Source organism: Micromys minutus, assembly GCF_963924665.1.
Source record: "Micromys minutus genome assembly, chromosome: 3".
Taxonomy (NCBI): Eukaryota; Metazoa; Chordata; class Mammalia; order Rodentia; family Muridae; genus Micromys; species Micromys minutus.
The window spans coordinates 33,744,436-33,770,582 of NC_137972.1; the positions used below are offsets into that span (position 1 = coordinate 33,744,436).

A 26,147-nucleotide genomic window follows, 5' to 3' on the forward strand; every position below is an offset into this window, starting at 1 on the left:
TCATCGGGTTAACAGGTAATGTGGCATTTGTAAACATACTTCTGAGATTTAGAAGTTTAATAAGGCTACCTGTTGGCAGAGGATGGGCTGAGGGGGTCTGTCCTTTCAGCTAACCAAAATGGCTCTTCTCTGTGCTTCACCAGGCAATGCACTTGCATTAAGAACACATTTAAAGAAAACTTCCAACCTTGGAGACCAAGACAGTAAAGAGCATCCACGAGATGAGACCTGGATACAGGTATAGATGGTGAGCCCAACAGGCCCAGTGACAGTATCAGATACTGTCATGCCCTCAGAAGCTGGCTTATTCATCTCCTGCTGGAGGCATTGCCTTGTCCCTGGAGCCTGCTTTGGGGAGACATTGCCCCACGTAAGTAGTCTGTAACCACTAAGTATGTGGTGTTTAATGCTGCCACCTTGAGGCCTCCATTAGCATTACACTCTGGACATCAGCAACCAATGACAGGATAGCCCATGGTTGGCAATGTTCTTCTCTTGCATCCATTCCTTCCCTGATAGTAATTTTCTTTGTACCTTTCACATAATCAACATATTCTGGAAGAATCTCAGAATCTTCCCAGAGTTAAAACTCGGAATCCCTCTACATCTTAAGACCCAACCAGTGAGATGCCTCTCTGTGTGCTCTATATTGACAGCAGGCACACTGCAGCCTTCCCTGTCTGTCTTGGAGGCTTGGCTCACACATTCCTATTCATTCCTGGGCAGCCCTGCTGCAAGGCTGTACCAGTTTCCTCTGGCAGTGCAGTACATGAGGCACTGGCTATGCAACAACGGCTGTTCTGTCATCTAGAAGTATTAGGGGACAATTAGCTGTATCTAGGTCTTGGTATCTGGATTGCACAAGACATCTTAATGGTGAACATTCTGGATGTACAAGAGAGCCTCTGCCACAAAAGAATATATGACCATGAATTCTGTAGCATGAAGGTGAGATCGCTGGCCAGATAAAGAAAGTCAGTCACCTCAGCTTGGCTCATTGGCAGGAATCCCATGCCCAGAACCATACCACCCAGCGAAGAAACAGTTCTGGAGACCCATCCAATGACATGTTACAGGGCAGTCTAAATGAGTACCATTTCATGTTGAGGATATTTTGCCATCTTCAAGGTGGCCTGAAGTTAGACACTGTCAGAACCCAGACTGGAGGATGAAGCTCATGATCTTACAAAGTATGGAGAAAGAGCAATACTCTCACTGGCAGGTGAGGTAGAGACAGCACAGCAGTGAATGGGCAGGTCCACAGCTCCACACACAAGGGACCTCCAGCATTAGCTTTAGAAGATCTACAATGATTGTGGCCATGAATGCAGCCCTAGATAGGATGTCCTTAGCACCGAGTCTGTATTCTGGCCAACAGAGTCAAGACAAGGAACTTGACTGCCAGTCTGGAGAACTGGGATTTTACTGTTGCTTGATAGCAAACTGGTGTTGGTCTTGGTAGTAGGGACTCAGGTCACTAAGAGCAGTGCTGTCCCATGCCCAAGTCTCCTTTGGGCTCAGAGATTCTGGAAAGCCAGAATCCTTATCACAGGAGTTCAGTCAAAGGTGGAAGGGGTGTATATTGTCAGGATTGCCAGGAACCATGGAGAGAAATGGGACACAGGGGAGATGAGGACTCAGTATTCTGTGCTCCAGGCCGCTGGTCAGAAGCACACAGCAGACAAATGTTGACTCCTTGGTATCGAATTCTACAGGAGTGGAGAATTGGAGAAGTTTCTTGGCCTACGAGGAGTTCATTTCTCGGCTGCCTGAAGCCTCTAGCACATGGAACATTTAGAGTCTTGTTTGAGATAGTTCCATACTCTGTGTTTATTGAAAGATCAGATGGCAGGAAAAGTGAGCCAGGTCGCTTTCAGAAATAGGCTATACCATAGCCCTTGGGGAATAGCTTTAGGCTTGGGGGTCTCATGTTCCAGGTTAAAATCAGGGGTCCTATTGCTTTGGGGCTGTATGAAATGCAAAGCTGTGTGTTTCATTGCTTGCTTGGTAAGTGCTGCGGCCACACCTAAGCCATCAAGAGCAGAGGTTTGAGGCCCTGACTCAAGAGCTTAGCACCGGGCCTCAAATCAACCTTTGCCATTTAGCAAGGGCTGTTAGTCTTTCTGTTACCACGTAGGACACCAGAGGAAAACCACTTAAAGGAAGAAAGGTTTATTAAAGGAAGAAAGGTTTATTAAAGGAAGAAAGGTTTATTTTGGCTCACGGTTTCAGAGTTCATCATGCCTGGGAGGGTGTGGAGGAGTAGTGTCTCCTGTGGGGCAGTGGGCTGTGAAAAGTATCCTGGTTCCTGGTAGAGATGAGGCTTGAGACCCTGATGACCCTGAAAGGGACTGTAGGAATCTCACTTTACTCCCCAAACCAGGCGCCATCACTACCCACAACCCTCCATAGATTTGTGGCCACCAGTCACGTAAGGGTAACAACACCTCAAGCCCCTCCACAGGTGAGGATGTGTGGGCACTTAGACTCAAGACAGATCTTCATTACAATGAGGTTCCTAAAATACCTTAACCAATTAGCCTTTCTTCCCAGACACTCCCCCCTGTAAAAGGCATTTAATCTCAGGCCCACCCTGAGAAGTCGGATTATGGTTGTACTTATCCACCTTCTTTCATGACAATAAATTACTTTAAACCATGGACTGTCTCTTTGCATCTGAACCAGCCACTGGGAGCTGTAGAGAAGGCCTTTGCCTACTGAGTGCCACCTAATCTCCTGTAGAAAGCCTCTCTGCACTTCCAGTGTCAGCCATCACCAAACCAAGCCTACAGCCCACTGCAGAAAAGACAAGGACCCCCACTGAGGGACCAGTTGGAGCTCCCCCTTTTCCCCCTCATCCTGGGCTAGATCCCATCCATGGGCCTCTACTTCATTTTCAGCTCTTCTGAGGCATCCAACAGTGCCTGGGTGTCAAGAGCTTGGGAACAAGATGCCATCCCCCAGCTTTGTTGCTGGCCCGGGGACCCCCAAGTGAGCTCCAGTCCTCTGTCCTGCCCCTCAGACCATGCTCTTCCCCCAGCAGTGCTCTATGGCTTCCTTCCACTTGCGGCCTGAGCCCTGTGGTGGAGTAGATGCAGGAGGGAAAAAGCCCTACCAATAACTTACAACTGGTGCCAGTTATTAACCTACAATCTCATCATAGTGGACAAGAAACAGAGAAGGAAGAAGGGACTGGGGACCAAATAAAGTCTTTAAAGTACAAGCCTAGGGATATGCTTCTTCTGATTACAACCTCCTCTAAAGTTTCCAGATCCTCTTAAAAGAGTATCCCCAGCTAGAGACTAAGAAAGAATTCAATACATGAGCCCATGAAGGACATTTCATGTTCAAATTGTAGCAGCTATGCAATCATTTCTTTATTTAAAAGACGAAATGGGACATCAGATCTAAAGAGTGGGTGAGGTCAAAGGAGTCCTTGATATGACTAGGGAAACCTGAGACTTCACCATGCCAGGGCTGATTCGCTGCGGCATCTCAGTGTTGGATGAGTGTGCAGCCTTGCTCACACAGTAGGTCCAGCTCTGTGGGCTGGCCTTTGTTTCCCAAATCCACGTACTGAAGCTCTCTCTCTCAGTGTATTGAAACTGGGGAGGGGGTAGTTGAGATTCAGTGAGATCATCTACTAGAATCAGGGTCTTTCTAAGAAGAGACAACATACCCCATCCCCCTTTGTTATTGAACTTGGAATCACATCTGCACCCCAAGAAGCCAAATTCAGGTACCTGTTCTCTATAAAGCAATTAAAACAGACACATTGAGAATAGAGAGCAGTAAAAAGATTTATTCAGTGTGGCCACACCGAGAAGAGGTACATACAGAGCCACTGACCTCTTCAAGTCCGTCTCCGGGGTCCTGAAGTTTAGGTATAGGGCCAGGGATATGCATATCTAAGTTGTCCTGGTAAAGGTGTGGTCCTGCCCACCCCACATCCATCTTTGTCTGGGATTCAGTCTCCTTCTGCAAGATGGTCTGACAGGGTGTGGGACCCTGTGAAATCTTATTCTGGGTGACAATTTCCCCTTTGATGCTAGGATTTCCCCCCCTTTTTTTCTTCCTCAGGAGACTTCTGGGGAAAATCAGTTTCTTGGGATGCGTTGTTTGATGGTCTGATAGGTGAGAGACACAAGTGTCTCTTTAGAATATCTTCATTCACAAGCTGGGGATGGTGTGACACACCTTCAATCCCAGCAGCTGGGAGGCAGAGGCAGGTGGATCTCTATGAGTTTGAGGCCAGCCTGGTCTAAAATGTAGGTTTCAGGTCAGCTATATAGTAAGACTCTCTAGAAAAAAAATGTCATTCCTGCTGGGTGTATTACACTTTCTCTCAGCAGTTTTAGCCCAGATGTGTAGAGTTATGGGGTCCTGTGTCTGCTCTGCCACAGGGCACAGCCCCTGGGAAGGCGGGACATGGGGAGTTACCATGCTTACCCCATGCTGTCTCCTGGGTGTGTGTTGGGCTGTAGCGAAGCCTTAGGACACCGTTCTGGGTGGGGAAGCACAGTCTGAGGTACAGGACAGGTGGAGCTGGATGCTGTGGAGGAGCTGAGAACAGTGGGGCCCGTGGACTGGATCTAATCCGGGGTTGGGGGTGGGGAAAAGAGGAGCTCTGGATGGTCCAATGGGGGGAGTCCTTGGTTTGAAAATGGTTGGCTTGACCTTGGACTTGGCTTGGTGGCAGTTGTGGCTGGGAGTGCAGAGAGGCCTTCTACGGGAGATTAGACAGCGGCAATATAGGCGAAGGCCTGCAGCATGGCTTCCCATGGTGGATACTGATGAAAAGAGGCAGTCCATGTGTTTAAGGCATTTATTGTCATGGTGGGAAGTGGATGTATAAAACCAAACCATGCCCCTCTCCCCTTCTCAGGGTGGGCCTGTAGAGAGCAGTGTCTGGGAAGGAAAGCTTATTGACTGTGTCTCCAGGCCTTTAGGTACCTCATTAAAATGGAGATGTTTTTGAGCCAATGGCATGTCCTCTACATGTGGAGGGGCTTGGGGTGTTGCCCTTACATGATTGATAGCTATAAATCTATGGGGCGGGTGCTGTGCCTAGTGACAGGGGCTGGTACCCGAAACAGGCAAAACTCCTACTGTCTTAGTTAATGTTTCTATTCCTGCACAAAACATCATGACCAAGAAGCAAGTTGGGGAGGAAAGGGTTTATTCAGCTTACAGTTCTACATTGCTGTTTATCACCAAAGGAAGTCAGAACTGGAACTCAAGCAGGAGCTGATGCAGAGGCCATGGAGGGATGTTACTTACTTGCTTGCTTCCCCCTGGCTTGCTCAGTCTGCTTTCTTATAGAACCCAGGTCTGCCAGCCCAGGGATGGCACCACCCATAATGGGCTGGGCCCTCCCCACTTGATTACTAGTTGAGAAAATGCCTTACAGCTGGATTTATTTATTTTTTAACCATGATATAATAACCTTTAATGAATGAATATTGCAAAGAAGAAACAAATAAATAGAAATGAAATTATAACTAATGAATCAAAAATACACATTTCTACATATGACCAAAATAATTATAGGTTTACTAATTCAACTTTTTTTTTGTTTTGTTTTTTTCTTGGACTTCATACAGTCTGTGAGTTGTTTCTGGGACAGTGCGAGCCTCTGGGGTTAGCATCCCACTATCAGTGACTGCATATTATGTCTGTTCTTTTGTGACTGGGTTATCTCACTCAGGATGATATTCTCTAGATGCAGCCATTTTCTTAAGAATTTGGTTAAGTCATTGTTTCTGGTGGCTGAGTAGTATTCCATTGTGTAAATGTACCACAATTTTTGTATCCATTCATCTACTGAAGGACATCTGGGTTCTTTCCAGCTTCTGGCTATTATAAATAGAGCTGCTATGAACATTGTGGTGCATGTATCTTTGTTGTATATTAAAGTGTCTCTGGGGTATATGCCTAGAAGTGGAATAGCTGGGTTTCAGGTAGTAAGTACTATGTCCAATTTTCTGAGGTATCGCCAGACTGATTTCCAGAGTGGTTGTATCAGTTTACAACCCCACCAACAGTGGAGAAGTGTTCCTCTTTCTCCGCAACCTTGCCAGCAAATGCTGTCATCTGAGTTTTGGATCTTGGCCAATCTGACTGGTGTGAGGTGGAATCTCAGGGTTGTTTTGATTTGCATTTCCCTGATGGCTAAGGATGTGGAGCACTTCCTCAGATGTTTCTCAGCCATTCGATATTCCTCAATTGAGACTGTTTTGTTTAGCTCTGTACCCCATTTTTTAATAGGGTTGTTTGATTCTCTGGTGTCTAGCTTTTTGAGTTCTTTGTATACCTTGGATATTAGGCCTCTATCTGATGTGGAGTTGGTAAAGATCTTTTCCCATTCTGTTGGCTGCCGTTTTGTTTTCTTGACAATGTCCTTAGCCTTACAGAAACTTTGCAATCTCATTAAGTCCCATTTGTTAATCTTTGACCTTAGAGCTTGAGCCATTGGTGTTTTGTTCAGAAAATTTTCTCCTGTACCTATGTGTTCTAAGGTTTTCCCTACTTTCTCATCTAATAGTTTCAGTGTATCTGGTTTAATGTGGAGATCTTTGATCCACTTACAAAGATCTTTGATCTTTGTACAAGGAGATAAGAAAGGGTCTATTTTCATTCTTTTGCATGCTGAGTGCCAGTTGGTCCAGCACCATTTGTTGAATAGGTTGTCTTTTTTCCATTGAATGTTTACGGCTCCTTTGTCAAAAATCAGGTGACCATATACATGAGGTCTCATTTCTGGATCTTCTATTCTATTCCATTGATCCATGTGCCTATTTCTGTACCAGTACCATGCAGTTTTCAGCACAATTGCCTTGTAATATAGCTTGAGGTCAGGGATAATGATTCCTGCAGATGTTTTCTTGTTGTTGAGGATGGATTTCACTATTCTAGGTCTTTTGTTATTCCATATGAAATTGCACATTGATCTTTCCAACTCAATGAAGAACTGGGTTGGAATTTTGATGGGGATTGCATTGAATCTGTAGATTGCTTTTGGTAGGATGGCCACTTTTAAAATGTTGATCCTTCCAATCCATGAGCATGGGAGATCTTTCCATTTTCTGAGATCTTCCTCGATTTCCTTCTTTAGAGGTTTGAAGTTCTTGTCATGCAGGTCCTTCACTTGCTTAGTTAGAGTCACACCAAGGTATTTCATAGTTTTTGTGACTATTGCGAAGGGCATCTTTTCCCTAATTTCTTTCTCCACATGTTTGTCCTTTGAGTATAGGAAGGCTACTGATTTGTTCGAGTTAATTTTGTATCCAGCCACTTTGCTGAACTTGTTTATCAGCTGTAGGAGTTCTCCGGTGGAATTTTTGGGGTCACTTAAGTACACTATCATGTCATCTGCAAAGAGTGATGTTTTTACCTCTTCCTTTCCGATTTTTATCCCCTTGATCTCCTTTTGCTGTCTAATTGCTCCAGCCAGGACTTCCAGTACTATGTTGAATAGGTAAGGGGAGAGTGGGCAGCCTTGTCGAGTCCCTTACAGCTGGATTGAATGGAGGCATTTCCTAAACTGCAGCTCCTCTTTCTGTGATAACTCCATCTTGTGTCAAGTTGACACAAAACCAGCCAGTACACCTACCTACTGTCCTTTTATGAAGTCGGGGTTTCTAGCCTTAGCTCAACCAGGAAGTAGGCTGCCTTTCATGGTCCCACACAGATGAGTCCAGGTAATAGAATATCTGTATATGGAAGGCTGGACAGTAGGGACTTACTAGATGACCAGTAGTAAAAAATGGGAGGAAGGGAGGGAAAGAAGAATGGAAGGAAGGAGGAAAGAAGGAAGGAAGGGAGGGACACACACACACACTCACACACACACACACACACACACACACACACACACACACACACACACACACACGACGATATTCCCCAGCCTCAGAATATTTGGCAAGGAAAGCAAATCTGGAAAGCACCACTCTCCACTGGCCTAGAGCTCTGCATCACCCAAACATCGTTTATCCTTGTACATGCGTTTGTGATGTGTCCATTGCTCTAAACCTTTCCTTTTGTTGTGACTCATATTAAAATGGTCATGAGGGTGCAGACTGGTACTCCTAGCACCTCTGCAGCTGGCTTATTGTGAATTTAATAGCATTCGGTACCACTTGCTCACATTTCTTGGTAGCTGGTGATGACACACATTTGTTTTCTATGACATGTTACTAATTTCATCCCCCCCCCCCCCCAGGAACTTTGCTCCTCTTATTGCTTGCATGCTGCCTGAAGGTTTTAATTGTTTGCCTAAGGTCTTTAGACAGAGATGAACCCTGACCCGTGTTCCTGTTTGCTGATGAGTGGGTTTCTTCCCTTCTCCCCCTCAAATCAGTGCACTTTTAAGACTGAGAACCGCACACGGATCACCCTGTGCACCTCTACCTTAAGAAACTTGATGCATTCTTGGTGTGGCTAGCAGCCGAGCACTTGGGATACTGAAGGTTTAATTTGCAATGAAATGAACTGGCTTGAGCTTCCGTCGGCTGTCAGGGCAGGGATGAGTCTTTGTGTATTTCCTGTCTCAAGTCCACAGTCAAGTGTCAGTCTGGCTTTTGTCCCTCCTTTGCCCTGACTCCCTTTCCTCTCTACCCTTCTGAAGGGTCAGCCGAAGAGAAACCTGAAGAAGTATGTTTCAGGAAGACTGACAGTGACATCATTAGTCACTGAGGAGAGATGGCCTTTGGGCCTAGGTTCCCTTCACTTACTGGAACACTCTCTGCTTGCCAAGATTCACTCTTGGGTCCCCCGAGGGCCAGCTAAAGTCAACTATTCACGGCTTCCATTTGGGCCAAGGAACCGACTGAGTTCCACAAAAAGCTCTCGAAACACCTGCTCCCTGATTTCTATCTCGTTATCTTGTCCTTTTCCTTTTCCTCTTAGAAATGTCAGTGCTAGAACAGAAAGAGCCCCAGACTCGGAGTCTGTGGGCACAAACGTGGAGGACCTTTAGTGTTTCTGGATTCCAAGGGCTGAAAAAATGGCTTAATGGGGAAAGCACTTACCACACCGGCGTGAGGTCCCAAGTTGGATGAAAAGAATCCATGATGGCTAGTGCCTGTCATTCTAATATTGAGGAAGGAGAGGATGGTGGGAACCTGCAGCTTGCTGGACAGACAGTCTGGCCTAAATGGTAAAGCCCCAGGGTCCAGTGAGAGACTCCGCTTCAAAGAATTCAAAGAAATAAAGCAGACACCTGAGGTTGACTTCTGGCCTCCACATGTGTCTACCCACACATGCACACCTAAACATCTACCACACACACACACACACACACACACACACACACACACACACACACACACGTACATGCACATACAGCTGGAATTCTACTTAGCTGTCATGGCATGTGCAGTTGGGAGACACTTCCCACATGTTGTCCTGAGGTGCTACAGAGAAGTCCATTCTCTCTACATTTCTGTTTCATAAACCCTGCTGAATGAGGCTAAGAAGACCAGTCAGAATGGTGGAGTTCTAAACACTGGTGTTCTAAACTTTGGGTGCTGGCCACCCCCTAAGGTAACATAGTTACTTTTACATCAGAATGTCCAGAGCAGTTTGTAGAGCAGAGTAGAGCCATATTTCTGGGCAATGGTGACAGGCTACCCTGACATGCTAGCTAATGGCTTTATGAGAAGGAAGCAAAGCAGCCTTGTAGGCTCTCCTGGCCATAAAGAGACAAGAGTAGCTCATAGATGAAGGGCCTTCAAGCCTGGGGCAGGCAGCCGATGCCGGCACGACAGGTGCTTTCTCCCGCTCCACGTCTTTTTCCGTTTCCATCTCTTTCTCTCTTGGGTCCTTGCCAGTTTCCAAAGGACTCTCCCTGCTTGTAACAGACCTCCCCATTGTCAGGGAAGGTGGTTTCCCTCCTTCAGCTTCTTAGAGCATCAGATTCTAAACTGGACAGTCCCAAGGGAGGACCTGACTAGCCTGGATTGGATCAGAGTTTGAGTTGGCAATGGAGGCCTGTGATTGGCCAAAGTAGGGCCACATGCTTATTCTTTACCCAATGTACTAGGAGGGAGCAGAGGAAGATTAGGAAGGTTTATTGGTGCATTACAGAAACACTCACACTTCATCCCTTGTGGCTCGTCAGAATCTTCAGGAAGTTGGAATTAGAGCTTCCAGGAAGAACTGTGAGGTGAGATTTGTTTCTTAGAAAGCATTTTCCTTTGTTTCTGAATCACCTCATTTGTCCCAGCAGGATGGGATGTGGCAGTAAAGTTTGAGCTTTTACTGAACTTGTTTTATTTGAACCACAGCAGTGGCAGAGCTCAGCCATAAATGTTCTGTCTCATACCTCAACCCCTTTGGGAAGACTGATAGACCACAGGAAAGAATCATGGCCGTGTAGCATTAAAAACAAAACAAAACAAAAATAAACCCCAAACCAAACCAAACAAACCATGGTACTGCAAAGCTCTGTAATCTGGTATCTGCAAGAAAGCTCATGAGTTCACTAAACCTGTTTCTCTGGATCTGGGAATATCTCTCTCTCCTTTAACTTTTGGAGTCATTAGGGCTGAATCTTTGACTTCTTTTGAAGACTATGGTGGACATGGTGTTCTGTCATGGTTTGATGCATTATCCTCTACCTCAAGACCCTGAGCCCGTCTCATACATATAAGAGAGTTGCCGTGGTCTGCTTAGAACTGAGAATCTGGTTTAGATCTAAGATCTGGATCTGGACCAATCAGGATGAGCTGTCATTCTCTGTTAATAATGTCAGCCATAAGAAGATGAAGGAAAGAAACAAGAGAGAGAGAGAGAGAGAGAGAGAGAGAGAGAGAGAGAGAGAGAGAGAGAGAGAGAGAGAGAGGTGGGGAGGGAGAAAGTATCTGCCCAGCATAACTACTATTTCATCTGTTAGGAGGTGGAAGAATCTGGAGACCCTGAAGCTCTCTCAGTGCTTCTCGTTACAATAAAACGTCATGGTGGCCTGCACCTGTCATCTCAGCACTTTCGAGGATTAGACTGGGGAATAAGCTAAACAAACAAACAAACAAACAAATAAATAAAACCAGCACCTCCTGTCTCTGTGGTTGGATTTTAAGTCTTCATGACTTACCCCGACTAAAGATTGCCACTCTGAGCTGAATAGCAAGGTTGAGAAGTAACCATTCTAAATTCTCTTGTGAACTTGATGCATGCTTTTGGAGTCTGAGGGCCCCTTAGACTTACTGACTCACTGATCTCCAGTTGCCTCGTCAGTGAGATGGAGATAAACCACCTTGGCCAGTAAGCTGAGGCAAGACCCAAATGTGGATGATAATATTAATGATCTGCTGTAGTTCATTTCTCATGCTGTGACCATATGGCCAAATATCCTAACAAAAAGCAATTTGGGGGGAATTTTTTTCTTACAATTTCAGATTATAGTTAATTATTGTGGGGATTGTGTAATTTTATGTGCTCATGACAATAACATTATTTTTTTTTGTCATAATGATTTTTGAGGAAAATGACTGAATGTGGAGTCAGACTTCTGGATTCAGATTTTTGGTGTGAAATCTATTAACAATATGACTTGAGCACATTCTTCAGTTTTCTCATGTGCAAAGTGGGGGTAATTGTGGTGCTGTCATCTTTGGTCTGTGGGAAGGCTAACAGGAAAGAATCCACAAGATGTGTGTGCGAGTGTGTGTGTGTGTGTGTGTGTGTGTGTGTGTGTGTGTGTATGTGTGTGTGTGTGTGTGTGTGTGTGTGTGTGTGTGTGAGTGTGAGTGTGTGTATAGGAGTGTGGTACCTAACCAGTGTTGAGCTGAACTGATGATCCTAAAGCCTTTTTACCTTTCTGCTTTCAATGCCCTACTTCTACCTGGCCTCCTTTTAGCCATGTAGTTACCACCCCCACCCCCCAGATCTGGATGGTAAGATTCAATTTTTATATCTATCAGTATTGAAGTTTTGTTTTTTTCTTGATGGCATAATGTTCATTTAGAATATTCCTTTATGTTCTTCAAACCATATGTGTCTGTCTAAGGAGTAGACTAGCATCCAGTGTGGAAGCTTCCTGGAAGTCAGTGTTTGCTGAACTGAAGAAGAGCCATGTTGGTTGAATCCCTGAGGAGTGAAGGATGCTTGTGAGATCATCCAAATTGGGCCCTTATGTATTGGTTTGTCCACTATGTCTTGGCATAATCTGGAGACTTTTTAGATACCAAATCTAGATATCATATTCTTTGCAGTTGGCCTTATGCCCAGACTAGGATGAAGACAATATTGACCCGGAGTGCCATTGCTTTTCCCTGAGGAGGCTTAAGCCTCACCTCAACCCAAAGTTCCCATGTTTTCCCAAGAGAGATTTTTCCCTGGGCTTATAAAAAATATTTTATGTATATGAGTACACTGAAGCTATCTTCAGACACACCAGAAGAGAGCATCAGATTCCATTACATATGTTTGTGAGATACCCTGTGGTTGTTGGAAATTTATCTCAGGACCCCTGGTAGAGCAGTCAGTGCTCTTAATAGCTGAGCCATCTCTCCAGTCCTGGGCTTATTTTTAACTTGGAGTTTCTACTTTAATTCAAACCAAAGTTTTCGCATCTTTCTCTTACATTCTAGATGCCAAGTTGCAGACAAGCTGGCTAGGTCTACTTTCCAAGTCTGCCTCGAGTTGCTGCCAATTCACACTCCAGCTTCCTTCTTTCTCTAGTTTGCTTTTGCTGGATGTGTAGTTAGTGTTACTCAATCTGACAGAATCTAGAATCATCTGAGCATGCCTGTGAGAGATTATCTTGATTGTGTTGATTGAGAAGAGAAGACTCACCCACAGTGGGCGGCATCATTCCCTGGCTGTGATCCTGGGCTGTGTATATGGAGAAAGGGAGCAAGTGGGTTGCTCACTCCATGTTTCTTGACTGCCAATGCTCAGACCTCTCAGGCTCCTGCTATTCTAATTTCTCCTTCATGATGAACTGTGGCCCAAACTGTGAGCCAGAATGAACTCTTTCTCCCTTAAGCTGACTTGTCAGGAGTCTTTTATCATGGACAGGGAACTGAGACAGTGCAGAAATGAAGCTTAAATTTCTCTCCGAATCAAAATTCTATCCACGTGTGGCAGTTTGTGAACATAGTTGAGTTCCTCTTGTGAAGATGTAGAAGAAGAATAGCTGTATCCCTGCTTTGCAATTGTGACTGGGCAGTGGGCATCCTTTTGTGAGCTCTGACCTCTCTTTCCTGGCCTTTTATGTTGCATCATGAGATGTCATTTGAGAGTCCCCAACTTCAATCCATCTCTTCTCTATTATTTCTTCCTTCCATCCTTCTCAGTATTCTAGGGCAATTACAGGTAACAACAGTACTTCAGTTTTTCTTACTTTGATCCCCATGACCTCGTTTGACACTTTCCCTGTATCTCATGAAAAGATATATCAAAGTTGAAGTGATTTGTTTTTAAGAAGAGACACTTTCCACCAGCTTCTGAATAGCCACTATTAATTGGCATAGCTAAATCTTCAGCCCTGGCCTTCCACAGCCTCCAGTTTTGCCGAGTATCTCTGAAGGGTCGCGCTGAGTGGCAGCTGTGGTCACCATCATGTGGTACTACTAGGGTGATGAGATGACTTAAGAGGCAGGGTTATTAGGAGTTCTTAGGCTTTGGGGGGCAGGTCATGAAGAGGACCTCACTCTTTCCCCTCCTTTTGTTTCCCAGATGCCATAAAGATTCCCATGACAGTATACTCCTGCCATGATATACTATAGCACCACAGACCCAAACAAACATGGAGCTCTGTGATCCGTAACCAAAATTAACCACTCTCATTTGGTCTTATGGTGATTCCTCCTCGACTGAAACACTGCCTCTCAGAGGGAGGAGGCAGGCTGCTGAGACTCAGCAGCCTACTGAAGCTTACCTATGAGACTCAAGAACTCCCAAAAGCTGCAAGAGTCCCAGGATACCTCTCCAAGGTTACAAAGGGATAAAGGATTGCTGAGGGTGGGGTGGAGAGAAGACTTTTCAGTGGATCTGCCTGCAAGTGGGGTTGGAAACTCCAGGGACACAGCTTTCATGGGTCGTGAGGATTTCCTACACCACTGCTGCCTTTTGAGTCTCCCATGCCCTTGTGGGTATCTCCTAATCCATGTTCTTCTAAGCAACCCCCCAAACCCCAACCCACTGCTTCACTGAGCTATAATTGGAAAGAATTGTGTATTTGATCTACCAGTTGCCATTTATCTGCAGTGTCTAGACATTTCTTCATGCATCTCCGGCCAAAGCTGCCATGATGATAATGGACTGAGCGCCTAAAACTGTAAGCCAGCCCCAGTTAAATATTTGCTTTTATAAAAGTTGCCTTGGTCATAGTGTCTCTTCAACAGCAATAAAACCCAAACTAAGACAGCAGAGCATCATCCTGCTTTTCTGCAGACCTGTATGTTTCCCCCCTTTCTCAATCAACCTCTCTTCCCACATAGCCATATGTTTCTACACTTGCTCACACTAAAAACATTTCATCACAAAGGTTGCTAGTGAGGTGGTGGGATGATTGTGAGCATTGGTGTGGGGCTAGGTGGGCCGGCTGTTCCTGGATTGTTAAGCTGCAGTGGGCACAAGGCTGGCTGAGGAGCAGGAGTCACTGAATGCCTCACAGCCTTGACCATATTTGGTTCCCATGGAAGACACTGTGTCATCTGACCTGAGTTGTAGAGCCCACGTGCTTCTTCCTCTGGAGCTGCTCCAGCCCCTTTGCTCCTAGAACTCGATGTGCTCATGAGGTGGAGGAGGGATTAGGGGCATAGAGATATTCGCAGAGGACTTAGGTCATTTTTTTCAGCCTTGAGTAGTTGTTCAGATTCTTAAGCTTAATGAAGAAGGGCTGTGGGCCCACTCCATGACTTTACCTCATTTGGCATCTGTTCCACGCTGCCCCTTCTAGAATCTTCCTGAGTTACTACTGCCCCAATTTGAATCTCCCTATCCCCAAGGCAGGGTTTTGCTATGTAGTCCTGGCTGCCCTTGCTCTGTAGATCAGGCTGGCCTCAAACTCAAAGATTTATCTGTTTCTGCCTCTGAGTGCTGATTTTAAAGCTGAGGACAGGCACCACCACTCCCTGGCTGCCATTTGAATCTCATAGACGCTTTGGACAGTTTCTCCTCCCCATTTCTCTCCTGTCTGTCAACTGCTATTTTGCATTTCTATGAGCTGCCTCCCAGACTTTCTGTCCTTTCCATATCTGTTATTACTCATTATCTGCAGTGATTTAGGATATCAGATAATCAGCCTCATTAAAACTCTGTCTGGGATGTGAGTCATGGCTGTGACCTCTGGTGTGAGTTCTTGGGCTCACGCACTGGGTCTATTTGACTTTGTCAAAGCTCCCTTTGGCTTTTCCCTGTATATCTGAATAATTCTCTGAAAGGTGAAATTCCCACGAGATGTGACATCTAACCACAGGGCTTCAATGTAGAGGGTACTCTGTGCTGGGGTGAATATGCCAGGTGGTTAGTCACAGCCCTGAGGGTCAACTGTGGTTTCCTTCTGAATATCTTTACCCATACATGATTCCTCTTTGCACCTCTGTGGGCAGAGGAACACCTTTACCCTGAGTCCTGCTCTGGGGATAGATTTAAAGAACCACCACGATGACTTATTTATTTTTAACATTCCACTAACCCACAGTGGTAATTTTTAATGGAAATTCATGTAATTCAAATCAAAGTTTCCAGTGGGGACACGCCCAGTGCCTCAGTGAGAGTCCTCCTCAGGATCCATTGTCATGGTCAGGACACCACACTCCTTGAACATCCTTGTCCTATTCTGGCCATTTTCACCCCTTCAGACCTTCCATTTCACACTCAGGCAGAAAAGTTGTTGCTGGACTCAAGGCTGAAAATGCTTCTAAAGGGAGAGAGCCGGAAAGCGGACCCAGATAATTCATGCGCAGTTATGATGACAGGCCTTGTCACTATTTCACATCAGCTTGAGTGGGAATAAAAGAACTGTGTAGTTACATCAGTTACTACAGTTAGTAGTGGTTACATCCTCGCTGTGAGGACTGAGGATTGTAGGACCCCCTGGGAGCAGCCCACACCCCTGTTTTGAACAAGTCAGCTTATAAACAAAGTCACTATTCCCATTAAAGAAGCATCAAGAAAATGGATGCATCTAGAGAATATCATCCTGAGTGAGATAACCCAGTCACAAAAGAACAGACATAATATGCAGTCACTAATCCCAGAAAGCTCTGAACACCCCAGAAACAACTCACAGACTGTTTGAAATTCAAGAAAAGAAAAAAAAAAGAAAAGAAAAGAAAAGAAAAAACCATTATGCTTAATCCTTACACACCAAGAAAACATTGACTAATTCTGGGTTACATCCTGTTTTACATGTACTTTATGCTCATTGTAATTAGTAAGATCTTAATGCACACTATCAAACCTTAAAAAAAAAAAAAGCCAAGCACGACAAAAATGTATTCGTATACTTTTATGCAAAAATGCTTAAAATTTGTATATTTATCTTTGTTTTTTAAAATAAAGTTGTTCAATAAAAAAAGGTTCATGAATCACCAAGCTGAAAAAAAAAAAAAAAAAAAAAAAAAGACCGAGCAACCTAGAAAGAGGATGAAAAGGTCTCTAACTCTTGGATGACAGGAAGCTGCTACTGAGAGCCAGGACAGACAGCCTGGTGAGGAGCTGCAGGACCCACCCTCAGGGGCCGCAGCGGGTTCCACTGTTTCTAAAGGAATTCATCACTTAACCGGAACAATTCAGTCTTTACTCCAAAAATGCTAAGACAATCACAACACTTCCAAAGGTGCAACCTCTGAGATAGGTCTTTACCACAGTCTCTGCAAGGATACTAAGAGGTAATAATTTGTACTGAGGTCATTTCATCAAAGTAACATTTCTCATCTTCCAAGTCCGATTCCTCCCACAGTGCCTCCGTTGTTAGGATTCCTCCCTGCTTGGGTGTAGAAACTGCTTCGAAAACTTCTCCAGCTCACTTTCAAGTTGAACAGCTTTATTTCTGAAGAGCTTTGAGTTGATTTGTATTTTCTCCAGTTACCTAGGAATTTCTTATTCCAGATGTTTCTGAGGAACATCAACTGGTTGGCACAGTCGAGCAAAAGTGGTGGCCATTTCCTGCTGTACTTAGTGGCTTCAGTTTGCACGTGTGAAGCTCACAATCATCTGCAGTTGTTTTCGGTTGCATAGTTTACAAACTGGGTGCTCTCTCCTTAGCATGGGCAGTCCAGTTTAATGGTAGAATTCTCGCCTCCCACCACGATGACTTATAAAGACGCAAATGTTGTGGGGCAAGATCACAGCTCAGTTCATACATGAAATTGGGGGGGGGGCAGTGGATGAGCCCCAGCACGGAGGATTCTAAGAGTAACCTTCCAATCTTTTGAGGCTCACACAGGTGAGTAAGAGATCTAATAACCTAAAAGAGGGCACCACAATTTTACATAACAGATAAAAGCCAGAAATAAGAGGCTGGAAAGATATTATGGTTAAAGACGTCTGATGGTCTTGCAAAGGACCTGCGTTTGGTTTTCAGAAACCAGACTGGGTTACTCACCACCACCTGCAACTCTGGCTCCAGGGCATCTGACGCCCTCTTCTGGCCTCTGTGGGACACTTCCTCTTCATTTTTGTGCATATTATAAAAATACATCTATAAGACAGTTAAAAAAAAGGAATAAATCAAATTCCACATCTGTTAGAACTAAAATGTTCTACAAAATGTACTACATGTTACAAGAATGTTAAGAAATATGAAAATGAGATATGATTAACTTCAGGTGTTCTGAAGTATGCTAATTATCTGCACAGACGAAGGACTGGATTGGCTTGGCCAGTGATGCTAATAAGAATAGCCACAGGCTTCAGCGTCTGGTGTGAGCACTCCAGTGGATGTGGGGCCATGTGTCCTGGAAAGGGGGTGCCTACCCCATGACTGTTAGGCTGCACCAATGCAAATGCAGCACCGAAACCTCAAGGGGAATTATAGATCATGAGAGTTATGAAATGCTGGTGAAAATAAATTACATGTCAGCCAACTAGAGATGTGGATGGCTTTGCTTTTGCTGTCTGCCATCTTTAAAATAGACTACGAGGTTGATACTGGCTGTCTTGTCTACAGGAAGGTTCTTACAGGAAGAAATCTTAATGTGGCTGTGTTAATTTTCAGTTTTCTCATTTCCCTTGTTCCCCCCCCCCTCTTTCTTTCTTCCCCCTTTTCTTCCTTCTTTCCTTCCTTTGTGTATGTGGCAAATGTGTACTAGGATGCGCAGTGTTTTGGAGCAGAGGCCAGAGGACGGGTGTCTTTCTCCCTAAGTTTCCACCATCTTACCTTTAGACAGGGTCTATCACTGAACCTAGACGTGTGTTAGGGCTGGAGAGGTGGTTCCGTGGGTAAGAGAGTATGCGTTTGGATCCTCAGCTTCCATATAAAAATGAGGGTGTGGCTGAGTGCATCTGCTAACCCAGTGCTATGGGGAGTGGAGACAGAATTGTTGAGGCTTGCTGACCATCAGCCTACCTCCAGGAACGTACAAGTAATAAAGCGCCACTGGAGACAAAGATGGAGTTGGTACTTATACAATAATTGTCACATGCGTGAAGGAAGGGTGTGTGTGTGTGTGTGTGTGTGTGTGTGTGTGTGTGTGTGTGGGCAGTGAATAGTTCCTGTGGTATTCTGGAAAGTTGCTATGCATCTCCACAGTAGCCGAACTCTCTGACCTTTACTAGCTATAACACAGTGTTAAAGGGTGACAGATAATTTAACTGTCACTCTGATATGCCACATGTTCTTTGTGTGCTAAGACTCTGTTGAACACTTTATATGCAGGCTGCTTCTCTGAGCCTCATTCCTCATAAAAACCAGTATAACCATGGAGTTTGTTTCAGAGTGTCTTTGTGCAGACACCAAGCCTCTGGGGTACTGAGGTGGAACAGTCCGAGCCTACCACAGAACTCCCATTCAGTTTCGGCCAGCTGAACCACTGTGGATAGAGGCCACTTAATTCTCCCTGCTCCTCCAGACTCGAGGCAGCCCGTGGGTGTGGAGCTGGGATGACTTATTTAAGGCATTATTCATAAATGCCTCTGATGACTTATTCAGAATGTGTCCCTCTCTCTTTTCCGGAACTTACGTAAAACATGCAATTTTCGTTTTTGTTGGTTCCTTACAGAAAAGGAGCCGTTCTACTCAGCGGCTGCTTCATAAACACAGATTAAGTCTAATTCGGAGCCTATCTTTGGGATGTTGATTCCATGTATCTGGAGGAGAGTCTAGGCACACCTGCAGCAGCTGTGTGAGCCTGCCTCACACTGCTGGTGTCAGCTTGTTTGTCTTTGTGATGAGCACCATCATGCCAATAACCCTGACAACCCAAATCCATGCTCCTGCCAAAAATACACTCATTCACAGGTTGTACACAGTGCGTCTTACTGTGCTTTTGTTTAGATCTGGAATGTTCTGCAGAGGCTCAGTCTGTTAAAAGCTTGGTTTGCAGTGTGTGCTGCTGTAGGTGGGTGGTAGAACCTTTAGGAGGTGGAGTCTTCTGAAAGAGAGTCGAATAATTATAAGTGTGCCCTCAGGAGGGGACCCTGGCCTGTCTCTCTCCTTCCCACCTCTGTTTCACTCTCGAAGTCTCTATCTCTGACTTTATCTTTGTCTCTGTCTCTGTCATCTCTGTCTGTCCTCCCCTCTGCCCCCATATCCAGGTTATCAAGTGGTGACCATTTGACTCTTCTACACATCAGCAGCAGGTCATCCACAGTCTGAAACAGAGTAAGAGTCAACCTTTTCCTCACTTTTCCTCAAGTTTTCAATCTCTCATGTCACCATGACTGGAAGTTGATTAACACGTATCATATTTTTACTTGTCTGTTAAATTATCTATATAATTTATCGTTTTAGAATAGAGGCTTTTCTCAATGCCAAACTCTAGTTTAGACATTTTATTTTTTTCACCTGTTTATTTAATTATATACTTACGTTACATTCTGATCATTGCCTTCCCCACCTTTCCTCCAAATTCTGCCCTCAATACCCTCCCCCAGTACCTCCTCTTCTATAGGCACTGACCGACCCTGACACGTCAAGTCTCTTTAAGACTAAGTGCATTCTCTCCCATTGAGGCCCAGCAAGGCAGCCCAGCTGGGGGAAGGGGATCCTAAGGCAGGCAACAGAGTAAGAGACAGCTCCTGCTCCAATTGTTAGGGGACCAACATGAAGACCAAGCTGCACATTTGCTACAAACGTGTAGGGGACCTAGGTTCAGCCACTGCTTGCTCTTTGGTTGGTGGTTCAGTCTCTGTGAGCCCTCATGGGCCCCGGTTAGTTGGCTCTGTAAGTCCTTGTAGTGTCTTTGACCCCTCAGGCTTACTCAGTTCTATCCCTCACTCTTCCACAAGACTCCCCGAGTTCTGTCTGACGTTTGGCTGTGGGTCTCTGCATCTGTTTCCACCGGCTGCTGGATGAAGTCACTCAGGAGACAGTTATGCTGGGCTCCTGTCTGCAAGCATAGCAGACAGCTCTTTCCTATGGGATGGGTCTCAAGTTGGGCCAGTCAATGGTTGGCCATTCCCTCAATCTCTGCTCCATTTTTATCTCTGCACATCTTGCAGATAGGACAAATTTTGGGTAGAATGTTTTATGGGTGGGTTGATGTCCCCCTCCCTCCACTGGACGTCTCGCCTGGCTACAGGAGGAGGTCACTTCAGTCTTTATATCCCTAACTTCTAGGAGTCTCAGTCATAATCACCCTCATAGACTCCCAGAAGTGTCCCCCTGTTCCAGGTCTCTGGCTAGTCCCAAAGATGCACCCCCACTGATTTCTGTTGTCTCCCCAGCCCTTTCCTGCTCACTGCTTCCCCACACCTGATCGCCACCTCTGTTCTCCGCCCACCCAGTTTTCTCCCTCCATCAACTTTCAATAACGATTTTATTTCCCCTTCTGAGTGAGATTCAAGCATCCCCCCATTGGGCCCGGCTTGTCACTTAGCTTCTTTGGGTCTGTGGATTGTGGCTTGAGTACACTGTACTTTATGGCTAATAACCACTTATGAGTAGTGTTTCTCTCTTAAACTTTCCTCCACTGAGTTCAGTTAGGTTTGGATGGCTCCCACAGCAGTTTTCTGTGTAGCAGCTCCCAGTTTTCCTCATCCCCCCCATTTGTTAACTGGGTTTGTTATAAGAGGAGCCTTATCCTGTCTCCCTCAGTTATTATTTATCCAGAATTTGTATGCCGGTGTGGGCTTATGGTTATTTATTTTATTCTCTGGGTTATAATCTATCATAATCATCACCATCATCATCACCATCACCACCATCCTCATCATCACTTGTTTCATTTCTTGGGTTGTTCCTCTTTTGGCCTCTGGGGCTCTTTCAGGTTGGTCCTTGGGTCCTGTAGATGTAATATGATGCTTTCATGGTTTAAATTACAATGAAGTACAGATAACTAAAATTGCTACTTGCCTTTTATTAGGCTAGACTGTTGTTTTCATCACATTTAATTAATTAATTAGATAATTAATTAATTAATTAAGTGTGTGTGTGTGTGTGTGTGTGTGTGTGTGTGTGTGTGTGTGTGTGTGTGTACATATACCAGGTGCCAGATGATAAGTCCTGGGAGTCAGTTCTGTTCTTTGCATAATGTAGTTCTGGGGGATTAACCATGAGTCATCGTCAAATGTTGGAGCACCTCATGTGCTCCTGGTATTTCATTTTGTGAAAACACATTTTCCCATCAAACAACTTGGACTCATTTGCATTGCAGAAGCTTTTAAAAGACAGTCTGTAATTATCTTGGGAAATTACAGGCCACCTTGATCCATAGGTGCTTTGCACGAGTGACAAACATCCTGTAGTGTTTAAGGTTGGTGATGCTTCTATCCCGTCCCCAATAATGCTGTGGTCTGAACGTGCTCCCAAGAGTTAATAAGGTAGAATTGTGATTTCTTCAAGCAGCAGTCAGGAGGTGGGGGCTTCCTCTCCTCCCTCCCTCTGTCCTCCATTGGGCCTTCCTCCCTTTCCTTAATAAACTACAGTTGTCTTTGTATTCAAGGCTGATGAGACTGGCAGACAGAATGAAGAATCCACCCAGGCCATGGAAACAGTTATTTTCATCAGAAAAATAACAAGGAATGTGGTGATTTTGAAGAGATTTTTGAACTCTGATCCTGTGTATTTCCAACACTTCAACTGGGTGAAGAAAATTATAAACTTGGAACATTGCAGGATCTAATTTTACAGCCAAAGGCTGAAAAGATGGCTTCCTTGAAATATCAAATTTCAAGGTTCATTCTTCACCAGTGTGGGAAAATTGTGCTCATGGTTTGTATTTATGCATGCTGTGTTGAAGGCGCAGCTGTGTCCTCAGAGCCCCAGAGACCGCACCTGTTGATACTGTGAAGCTCTGTCAAAACCTTAGAAATAATGACCTCGGTGAGGCAGGGAAAGATTGGGCGGCTTCTGATTCTGCCTGAGCAATGCTGGGTTCAAGATAAACATTTTGGGTTAAAGAAGAAAGAAAGAAAGAAAGAAAGGAAGGAAGGAAGGAAGGAAGGAAGGAAGGAGGGAGGGAGGGAAGGAAGGAAGGATGGATAAAAGGAAGGAAGGAAGGAAAAAAGGAAGGAAGGAAGGAAAGAAAAAAGGAAGGAAGGAAGGAAGGAAAAAAGGAAGGAAGGAAGGAAGGAAGGAGGGAGGGAGGGAAGGAAGGAAGGATGGATAAAAGAAAGGAAGGAAGGAAGGAAAAAAGGAAGGAAGGAAGGAAAGAAAAAAGGAAGGAAGGAAGGAAGGAAAAAAAGGAAGGAAGGAAGGAAGGAAGGAGGGAGGGAGGGAAGGAAGGAAGGAAGGAAGGGAAGTTTTTAGGTGTCTTGTCTCTGCCCAGCACTGGAGTGAAGAACAGCACTGTCAGAGCCCTGTTCCTGTGGAGGGCACGTGTGGGATCTCAGCTTGTTGATCCTGGGTAGTAGGGTGTCTTTATTGCCAATGGAGACGTGAACCTGGCTGGAGCCGACAGAGACCACAGCAGCTCTAATTTTGGAATAGCTGAAGTATGTGACTTCTGGAGCTGGAGAGATGGCTCAGTGGCTAAGAGAATTCTCTTACAGAGAATTCAGTTTCCAGCGCCTACACCAGGCAGTTCACCATTGCCTGTAACTTCAGACCCAGGAGACCCTAGGCTCTGCCGGCTTCCAAGGACACTAAACTCTTCATGTGCACAAACTCACACCTCCCATAGCCGTCCCTCCGTGCCTGTTAGTTTTACACCTTCAGAATCAGCAAACCAGCAATTGTAATCATTCCACAAAATGTGTACTGGTGTTGAACGTACATAGCCTATCTCCCTTGCTGTTTCCCCCTAGACAGTGTAGTTGGGCAGCTCTTCCCATGCACTTCCACTGAGGTAGGAGCAGATGATTTAAAATTCAGCCTTTTATGCTGTGGGTCATGGCTCCATAAGGGAAGTAGAATTGAATGTGGGGGCTTAACATTTTTGGCAACAGTGGAAGGTTTCTGAGTGTCCAATGATCAAAGTTAATTCAGAGTCAAATGGGTAATGAATTCCGGTTGTCTCTCCCATGGTGCATGGCGAGACTCCTGCAGCGGCGGTTCTGATCACACAACATGTGAACTTCACGCTTGGCATGCTGCCACACCATATCAGCACCAACAAATAGCTCCTCATAACTTGGCTCAGATTCAAGACTACCATAAGTTAAGAATTGTGTTGTTCATATTGGACATACAAACAGTTTTGTCCTTACAAAAACACGATGGTTTAGTTACAGAAAATATTTTAAGAATTCATGTCTGAGCCATTGGCTTGATTTCATAAGATATCATCGTTGTATGAATATTTGCCCAGGGCTTGGCCAGAATTTCGAACAACTTCAATGGAATTCAACCCATTTTTGTCATTTGGTACTAATGTATTTAGTTTTAGTGGTTTGAATGAGAAATCTCTCCCACACGCCCATGGTTCCTAGTTGGTGGTGATTTCTCAAAGAAATTGTTGATTGAGGGTGCTTACATCCGCTGCTGGTTTCCTCCAGGTCAATCCTGGAAGTTTTGTTCCCAGTTACAGGGAGAAGTGACTTCTGGGAGTTTGGGTTTCATGATGTCAGGGCCTGGGCAGGAAGCCCATCAAGGCAGCTCCTGTGTGGGAGGGTGAGCCACCTGCTTTGCTTCCCTCTTCTCTGCCCTTGCCTTGTATTATTCTTGCTGCTTCCACATGGCTCCTAAAGTCCTCACAGCTCTACTTTCTTCAAGCATCTGCTGCCGGGGAGCCCAGCCCAAGAGAATTAGTATTCTGAGGAGAACCGAACTCAGGTTCTCTGGAAGAATGTCTCTTAGCTGTTTCCATCTCTCCAGCCCCTCAGCGCTCACTTTGACAAAAAGACAGCAGACCTGGGCATACAAGAAATCCCATTTCTCTTGCAGGAAGAACAGGTGTTTTATTTCTAGGATCACCACAGCCTTGTTTCCTTACCTGGTGATGTTTCATTTGGTCACATTCCCGGATCAGTCAGGAGGCAGGTGCTGTTTGTTTGCGTTTGATGTTTCCAGGAATTCCCTGTGTGATCTCTGCAGTCTTTCCCAGATCTCATGGTCTTTGGAAATAAGATTTTCTTTTTTTTTAATTTAAGATTCATCTCGGATGTGGCTGAGCTGAAGCGCGCAGGCGGGAGACTCTGTAGGATCCGCGGCCCTGAGCGTCTGAGCGGTGAACTCTTCAAGTCTCCGATTAAATTTTAAAAATGGCCTCCAACAAAACTACATTGCAAAAATTGGGAAAGAAACAGAATGGAAAGAGTAAAAAAGTTGAAGAGGCAGAGCCTGAAGAATTTGTGGTAGAAAAAGTACTGGACCGTTGTGTAGTGAATGGGAAAGTGGAATATTTACTGAAAGTGGAAGAGGTTCACAGATGCTGATAATACTTGGGAACCAGAAGAAAATTTAGATTGTCCAGAATTAATTGAAGCATTTCTTAATTCTCAAAAAGCTGGTAAAGGAAAAGATGGTACAAAAAGGAAATCTTTATCTGACAGTGAATCTGATGATAGCGAATCGAAGAAGAACAGAGATGCTGCTGACAAACCAAGGGGCTTGGCCAGAGTCTGGATCCTGAACGAATAATTGGTGCCACAGACAGCAGTGGAGAGTTACTGTTTCTCATGAAATAAAAGACTCAGACGAGGCTGACTTGGTTCTGGCAAAGGAGGCGAATATGAAGTGTCCTCAGATTGTCATTGCCTTCTATGAGGAGAGGCTGACTTAGCATTCTTGTCCTGAAGATGAAGCACAGTAATTGTTTGCATTATATATATATATATATATATATATATATATATATATATATATATATATATATATATATATATATATATATATATATAATATATATAAATCTGGATCTTGGGTTTTGAATTACTAGTGTGGAAAAATAGCATTCTAATGAAAATCAAGTTTGATATGCTGGTTTTAAAAGTACTGACAGTAGTTGGGATATTTTTGGGTTTTGTTCTGCATCAAAAGGCACTGATTCATTTGAGCAAGTAAGAGTTTTCTATAGTGGCTTCCTTTAACAATAGAATATTTGATACCATGCTGCATTTACTCAGCTTTGAAGAATAGCTTTTCTTAAACACTGGGGAGATTTTACAGTCATTGCTAATTATTTTTAACTGGGACACAGAAGGACCATTCTGGGTTTTTTGTTCTTATTCAGTATATACATAAAACACATAACCTGTTTGTTTTGTCTTGTTTTTAATACTCAAAACAACTGAAGAAAACACAAGTTGATTAGATTCCATCATTGTGAACATTTTCCTAAACCATAACCTTTCAGATTAAGCAGAGTCTAATTTATTGGAGAGTTTAAAAGCAAGCACATGATCAAGTAAATACAGTAGTTTATTTACAGAATGTTGTCCATATCAACTCCCCCTTCAGAAAATGGAATTAGACAAAGTAGTAGTGTGATTCACTAACAAGACATGGGCCGAGTGTGGTGGTGCACACCTTTAATCCCAGCGCTCTAGAGCTCTGACTTAAGAGGCCAGCTGGTCTGCAGAGGCAGGACCCCATCAGCCTTGTAAAGGTTCCTCTGATGAACCAACATTCCTTTGCAGAAAGTTAATATCTG

At 44.5% G+C, this 26,147-nt stretch overlaps 1 pseudogene across 1 annotated transcript; it reads left to right on the top strand.

Annotated features, from left to right (window-relative positions):
* Positions 1–341: 341 nt before the first annotated feature.
* Positions 342–25,307, top strand: LOC308419232 (chromobox protein homolog 3-like; annotated as a pseudogene). The gene is made up of 2 exons: positions 342–370; positions 24,646–25,307. The product of its transcript is annotated as a chromobox protein homolog 3-like (transcript).
* Positions 25,308–26,147: the final 840 nt, after the last annotated feature.